This window comes from Dermacentor andersoni, chromosome 2, assembly GCF_023375885.2.
Source record: "Dermacentor andersoni chromosome 2, qqDerAnde1_hic_scaffold, whole genome shotgun sequence".
NCBI classification, from domain to species: Eukaryota; Metazoa; Arthropoda; class Arachnida; order Ixodida; family Ixodidae; genus Dermacentor; species Dermacentor andersoni.
This window is the reverse complement of record NC_092815.1, coordinates 233,528,171-233,535,854: the sequence shown is the minus strand read 5'-3', so window position 1 is coordinate 233,535,854 and position 7,684 is coordinate 233,528,171. Positions and strand designations below refer to the sequence as shown.

Genomic DNA, 7,684 nt, shown 5'->3' with positions numbered 1-7,684 from the left:
CTCATTCGAAAGCCAGTAAGCTCTGAAATGCTTGGCGTGTGCGCCGCGTGCCACTTCCTGGTGCTGTCGCTACAGCTGGCGCTTTGAAGCGCCTATCTCCGGGACCACCCCACTTTCGTAGCCATTTTCGCTACGTAAAAACTGCAACGTTAGACTAGATTCATGACCGCCCAAGTTCATAACGATTTATTTCTTCGCCGGTGTACAAATGCCATCGTCGTTTTAACATACACTAGATGACATAACCATTGGTACGATCCGAAATGAGCACGTTTCGGGGAGCAGAAGAATGCGAAATTCACTTGCCAACACGGTGACTACGCGCATGTGGTGTTCCCCAAAAGTAGACACGGCGGCAGCGCGGCCGGTGATAAGACAGGTGCCGGCAGGCGACGACGCTACCTTCGAGCATCGGACGCACTGTGGGAACCGTAGGATGCAAGCGCGCACACGCTACAAACATACACGGGTGGGGTCTTCGAATTTCCTGCGACGTACCCTCTGTCCGTAAAGCAAATATAGTTTTTTGTCCAATGTCCGTGGTACTAGAGAATGAACGCGCTTTGAGATCGCAGCGCGCAGCCGCTATAACCATTGACTTCAAAGAGCTTCAGATTCAGCAACAGCCGCAACAGTATCACAGCTAATCGCTGTATCTGCGGCTGCTCCCGTTTCTCGCCTTGAAAGAAGCACGCGATTTATTTGAGCCTCGCCGAACTGTCGTCCAGTCATGTTCCAAGCCTGCAGGTCTCGTATGTTCAGTTAACACCAAAGGGAAATGAAAGAAATACAGGTAAGGGACTTTTATTGTACCTTACTTGTCACCTCGTCATCTGCAAAGACACTACAAACTATTTTAGAAGCTTTATTTTTGTAAAATTGGCAGAACTAGTAGTAATTTTTATTTCTAGGTGGCGCGACAAACGTTAAAGTAGCGTTCGGGTGTGTATGTGTGCACGCAAACGGGCGCAATCGAGCTTCGTTTTGCTCACACTATTGCAACAGTACACATGGTTACCGCTAGTTTCGTAGTCGCATTTTTTGGTCGTAGTATTTATTGTTTACGCTATAAATTAGGTAGTTCTTAAAAATTTATGAAGGTTAGTTCATGAAAAATTATTGCTAATCAATTAGTGGTTCTTAAGTGCCGTTATTTTGTGTTTGAAAGGTTTTTATAACTGAATACGATAGTGAAGCCACGTGAATCTGTGAACGGCTTTCGGACTCAGTTATTCGGTTGCAGTTGTGCGGTAGTTCATGCCGCGTGCTTCTTGATGAAAGTGTTTTCTTTTCGGACATCATGACGCACATTTCAGTGAAATGCTTTAACGACGATAAGTGGGACGTTTATCCGGTGAAGTGGTTGGCTCACCCAACAACTAGTCTTCTACTGATGTGCGAGCCTGACGGTTTTGATCAGTTGCGCGGCAGAGGCCATGATGCCTGTTGGAGAGAAGGCACCCCGAAACAGTCGCAGCCGCACTTCTGAAGATAGGTAAGTAATCTCGTTTTCTTGGGCACGTAGCCTTCTTTTCTATTTTGACATTGACGAGCGTGACATGTTAAGCACACCGTTCACTTTCTTGAAGCAAACCGCATGCCCCGGAGCAAATGCGCGCGATACTAACTCTCGCTGCCGCCGTCACTTCGTTTGAAACAATGGTAGGCGAAGAGGCAGCGGCGCCCCATGTGCGTAAAATTGCATTGCTTCATTTGTTCCTGTCTAATAACGTTTCCTTCATTTGTATGAGAGAACACAATTGGAACATAAGGATCGGCTTCTCTGCGCAGTGATAATTTTGTACAGTGGCCACGTCATTTTTCATGGGGGCTCACGTATGCCGTCTAAGCGCTTGTTATCGCGTTCCGATACGTGAGAGGCGCGCTGCCTTTCAAGGTGTTTAGGCAGGCACTACGAGTTTAGGAGAACCGCGACAAATAATCGTGCAGCAGGTGTGCAGCTGTGCTACGCTTGTACCACACTCGTACCGGAAGGCAGTGTTGCACTTCACGCTTACGCATTTCGTAACTATGGCGGCCTCCGTGGCAATTTGGGGCTCGAGATCGTGGATACGATCCCTGCAGCGGCCGCATTCCAAAGGAGCAGAATGCAAAAACGCTCGTGCATTGTGCATTGTATGCACGTAAAAATTTCGAGGAAGTCACAATTAATACGGAGTCCCGAACTACGACGTGCCTCATAATCAGATCGTTGGTTTGGCACGTGGAACATCAGAATTATTTTTTTTCCGTAGTGGCTCATCGTATACCATACGGTTAGTGTGATCACCTTTTGTGCCGTAGCGGTTAAGCGCGCCTCGATTTAGGTTGCGGCTAATGATGCGGCCGGCGCACCGCGAAATATATTTCGCCTCTCTGGGATTTGCGGAGAACGGTCAACCGATTAGTCACAGCTTCCGCGCGGTGACTACACGGATACATAGCGCAAATGAACAGAGGTGTGGTGACGTGGTCAAAGAACACAGCCGCCGACGGGCTCACCTTATCGTCTATCACCGCCAAAACTACCGCAGTAAGCATCTTTATCTAGCGCGGCGGTTTGCCGTTGATGGCGTACTGTACAATTTTAATAAGCGATAACCGAAACATGCCACCGTTCTCTGCTGCCTCTTTGAGTTGGACCGATCCGAATATGCGTTGTTTCCAGAAGCGAAAGGAGCGCCAATCGGCGCTGTCGCCTCGAGCTAAGCGTCGCACTCGAGCACCGTTTGCGCAATGACGCGTGCATGAAGCTAGCTCACTGCGCGGACGCTACCGCGCAACGCAAGGGCGTGTACGCGACGTTCTGCACACAAATCGCGCGGGATGATCGGAGCCACGCCGGAGCGGCTAGCTTCAAAGAAGCGGTACATGTTCTCACTCGTACAGGCACGCTCACGCTCGCATCGCTCTCGGCGTATGTTTAGGTCATTCCTTCTACTGGACTTCTACCCAAAGATTCGATATCTGTTTGGTATGGGCAATGCACTGTCGCGTGGTCTTTGGTTGTGCGAGAGAGCCGGGAATATTTTCCCCACTGTGAAACATCGCTGTGCGTGTTTTAGCTAACATTTACCGTAGCAACCCATTCCTTCCTTTTCTCGACGGCACTCGTAAAGAGTCGCAAATTTTTACTTGCCAGTAAAATGTGTACTTCTATTTCGTGCGTAGTTACGTGCAGTGTGTGGCAGATTCTTAATCCGCGCAATCTCATTTTCTGTCCACATTCCCTTCTCACAGGTTACGTATGCAGTAAATTCCCAGATGCTAAAGTGTTCTACGCCAAAAGCACCTTGGCGTCGTGCAAGAGACACCCGTTGATATGTGGCTGATTCACCAGCAAGCTCGCATCTCTGTTGCCACTCTCCATCAAGTGGGATTTTCAACTATTTTTTGTGTTGCTCTGTGGTGTACTAGCTGCGGCATGGACGCTGTGAAGGCTTACTTTCTATTTGCTCTGGCGTTTAGTAGTAAAGGATGGGCTACCTTTTGAGGGGAGGCATTTACTTTTGTTTGTGAGAATGTTTACCAGCCTAACCAAGTGATACGTGGGTACTGTAAACAGCAGCACGAACAGAGGCGGACGACGAAATAGGTAGGAGCACACACGAGCGCAAGCTCTACTAAATGTTTGCTTTTGATCACAAAGGTATTAAACACACTGGTCAACTTGGCAAAGGTAAAAATCCATGCGTGCGTGGCAGAAACAGCCACGTGCGACAAGAAAAAAATATGAAAAAGCCATGTCATGTAGAATAAACGTGCGTGAAAAACGAGAACTATCGGTCAAATCTATTGAAAAAGCGAAAGATTTGTCCGATAAGTGATACTACCCAACGGTAAATACTCTTTTGAGAACAACGTTTTCCCACTAAGGGCAACAGATAACTTGGTTATGCAATTGTTTCGTTTGTGATCAATAAATATTGCTTCTGGAACTCCTCTGGTGTTGTGGTATAGAGCAGAAAGAACGATTGTTTCATCACAAAGACCAGACCACAAAAGGACTTATGGAAGCATTATTTATTGATCACGAAGAAATATTCATAAGCAAGATTTCTGTGACCCTTAGTGGGAAAGAGTTGCTACAGTACTTCTCGTTACTATCGCTTACAGGAGAAACCTTTCAGTTTTCATGTTTTTGTTAGTTTTTGACGCACATGTTTATTCTACAGGACGTATTTCGGTCCTTTTTTGTTGTGCCGGGCTGTGTATGCTGCGCATCCATGGCTTTTTCTTTGTGAAGTTGGCCAGTGTGTTTAAGATCTTCGTCTTCACGAATAAACTTCTACTTGAGTCAGCGCTCATGTGTGTTTCTACCTTAATTCATCCTTCTCGTCTCTGTTTGGGTGGTTGTGAAATATAATGTACACTGAATTGGCGAAGTGTCCATAGAATTGATAAATGAAGTTATTTGCGCTGTTTATTTCAGGAAGAACGCTATAGGGTCTTATCTTCTCTCTGTTTTTGACACTGAGTACATTTTTCTAGTTCAATTTCAAGGAGTCCCCTGAGGGAGCCAATAAGAGTGATGGTAACTTCCTTTGTGTGTAAGATTTATGAATTTCATCCATTCAAGGCATGACATGGCACATGCCTGATTGTAGGTTGCAAGCATTCGTAGTAAGATCTACTTTTCGGTTATCATGACGCTTCTTTGTACTTCGCTGCATTCTCCAGGCACATGAACCTTTTTATGCTCTAAGTGCATGCGTTCTTTTTCTATATGTTGGAGCGAAAATTGTAAGCTTAAATATGCATATAAATCATTTTCCTTGTAATTTTTTTCAACATGGGTGCGCTGTAGCTCCCTCTGTCTTTCAGTTACTGCTTTGTCCCAATTTTTATGCAATCTTTATGTATTTTATGCAGCAAAATTCTGGTGCTATTTTAATAACATTTTATCTGCGAAATTGAAGTAATTGGTGTTTCGTGTATGCATTTATTTGCGTTTTTCACTGTCTCAGCAATCGGGCTGTCGAGTCATTGGAACCTTTTCTCATACTGTATGACTATTTCTGGGGTGCTTGATACTGAAAGTGCAGGTGACCATTTATTTGGCTGTTTGGAATTGTGTTAGCCATGTGTTACCAATTTTCTGTGCTAAATAATTATTTTTTCTCTTATCGTTCAAGGTATTAGCCTTTCCTTATCTCTTTATTGACTGAGGTACCACTTAGTTGCTGGGTATAGGGAAAAAGGCCCCAAAAAGTGCTTTAATTAGCTTTGTGCAAGTCCAGAAATATTACCTGAAAATGAGCTCACTAAATTGAGGAAATGCCACTAACGAACTCCTCTGTACCCCAAATTAACATAATAAAAAGGTGTACTGTTTGTTCTTGACTTGTGCCAGGGAGATAAGCTGCTTTCATTACACAAAAGCTTTACAAGTTTATTTCTGAAGAAAGCAATCCTGGCTTGTCAAAAACACGATTCAGGTGGTCATCATGCCCGACAACTTTCTAAATGATGTCTCGTCAAATAATAGCTAAGTTGAGTGATGTTATTCTATAAAATAATTGGGCAACATGAAAATATATATATATCGAAGACAAAGCTCAGGCAAGTCTACTTTGGTACTTCATTAAATTTTAATCGCGGTGAAAGACGTGCGCTAGAGGTTGTATATATTTACGTGAAGTCATTTGTTTCAAGTTGGTTATTTTGCCTTCTCAAAGTCAGCCGTAGCTCTTCCTGTGATGTGTTAGTGTGCGCAACATTTTAATGTAACATATTCAGATGTCTTTTGTGTATTCACATGCAAGCAGCTCCAAGTGTTCATGTGTTCAAAGTTGGTTGTTACAAGGGTATGCTTAAGCCCTGCCTTTTGAGTCGCTTTGCCTTCTAGTCATAAACTTAAGTCGAAAGTGAAGAGCACAATGATCGTTTTGATTGGATTCATATGTATAGGTTTTTTCAGATGTATTTACACTGCTAGAGTGCTGTAGGTAATAGCCTGTCTCCAGGTTCGATGTAGTGGTGCCTTATGTACTGTAATAATGTTTCACGTGCACGCATCTTTAGTGTAAATAAAGGTACTTCAAGTTGATCAGTCTCTCCTTTGATTTTGTTTGTGTTTAAGAAAGTTATGAGCAGGCACCGGGGCATGCAAGTGTGAACAGCAAAGCAATTTCAATATATGAATAAAAATGCACTAGCCCAACGAAACGTCAATCATATTTCAATGGCGACTTCTGAAATCTCAATGGCATCTCAACTGTGCCACGATATGCTTTTCAATGCTGTGGCAATAATAACTCAACAACAGGTCAACAGAACTACCACAACGTTCGTTCAACGCAGAATCAATGGTAACTCAACAACCATTCAACAAAACGAACAAAACAGGCCGTCTAAGCACAATGGACTTTCAATGGTAACTTAACAATTATTCAACATTGAGGTACCCAATTGTGTTTCAATTCGATTTCAGTGGCCAATATTCAAGAGTGCTCAACACTCAGCCCAACAATTCTCCAACATACTCTCAATAATTCCTCAATAAAAAACTCAACATTGACCAACAATATTTCAATGCCTTCTCAATAATTTTTTTTGTACGGGCGGTAACACCTTACAGGAGGTAAACATGCCATTAGTACTAACAGGATATCTACCCAAAATGCGCAAGGCTCTTTTTTGTAGAGAGAACAACCTATCCGAGTCAGTTTTATTACATGTTCCCCACACTAAGAGACTATACACAATATGAGAATGAATAAGAGAAAAGTATAACTGTTTTTTTACATGGAATGGAAGAAGATAACGAAGTCGTTGAATTATCCCAATTGATCTTGATATTCGTATCCGCTGACTGTTGACGTGATCGGTCCAGCCAAAGTCACTGCGGAAACGAACTCCTAAAGACTTTTGAGAATTCACCTGCTCAATTTCTTTATTATTAAAATATAGTCTGATATTATGATCAAGAGGCTTATTTTTAGCGCGGGAAAGCACATATTTAGTTTTTTATGTTTAGTTCAAGCGTATTGGCATCAAGCCATGTCCGCAGTTCATTGAGTATTGGATCGATATTCAGGCAAGCTAAGGTTGGGACCGGAAAAGAAGAAGTGTATATTTACTATATCATTAATATATAAAATGAAAAGTAGAGGGCCGAGGATAGAGCCTTGTGGTACACTGAATGTTTTTATACCTGTGTCGGATTTAAGCTCCTGTAGCCATGTAGACTGCCTCCGTCCTTAGGTAGCTTTCCAACAATTTGTGTGCAATACCGCGAATGCCATATTTTTCTAGCTTTAGTAATAAGATATCGTGTTTAATTGAATCAAAAGCTTTGCGAAAATCTAGAAATATTCTGATGGTGAAAAGCTTTTGTTCGAAGTCAGAAAGAAGGCGATCTTTTATGTCCAGTAGAGCAGTCTGCGTGGATTTAGCAGCCTGGAATCCAAACTCTTTTTTACATATTATTTTTTATCTAGGAAGTTTTGTAATCTTTTATATAGCACACGTTCTGCGATTTTAGAGAACAGTGGCAATATCGAGATAGGGTGATAGTTGTTCATATCGTTTTTGTCACCTCCCTTGTAGATTACTGTAACTCGAGCTGATTTCATCTTAACAGGGAAGATACCAGTCAGGAGCATTCTGTTGCATATATGCGGTAAAGGTGGACTAATGCTTCTGATAGCGGCTTTTACTGGTACCGTACTTATATCGTCGT

At 43.0% G+C, this 7,684-nt stretch overlaps 1 long non-coding RNA gene across 1 annotated transcript; it reads left to right on the top strand.

Moving 5' to 3' along the window:
• The first annotated feature begins 1,226 nt into the window (after positions 1–1,226).
• LOC129387109 (uncharacterized) lies at positions 1,227–6,052 on the top strand. Its single transcript, XR_008614412.2, has 2 exons — positions 1,227–1,495; positions 3,241–6,052. It is a non-coding gene; the product is annotated as an uncharacterized lncRNA (long non-coding RNA).
• The last annotated feature ends 1,632 nt before the right edge of the window (positions 6,053–7,684 follow it).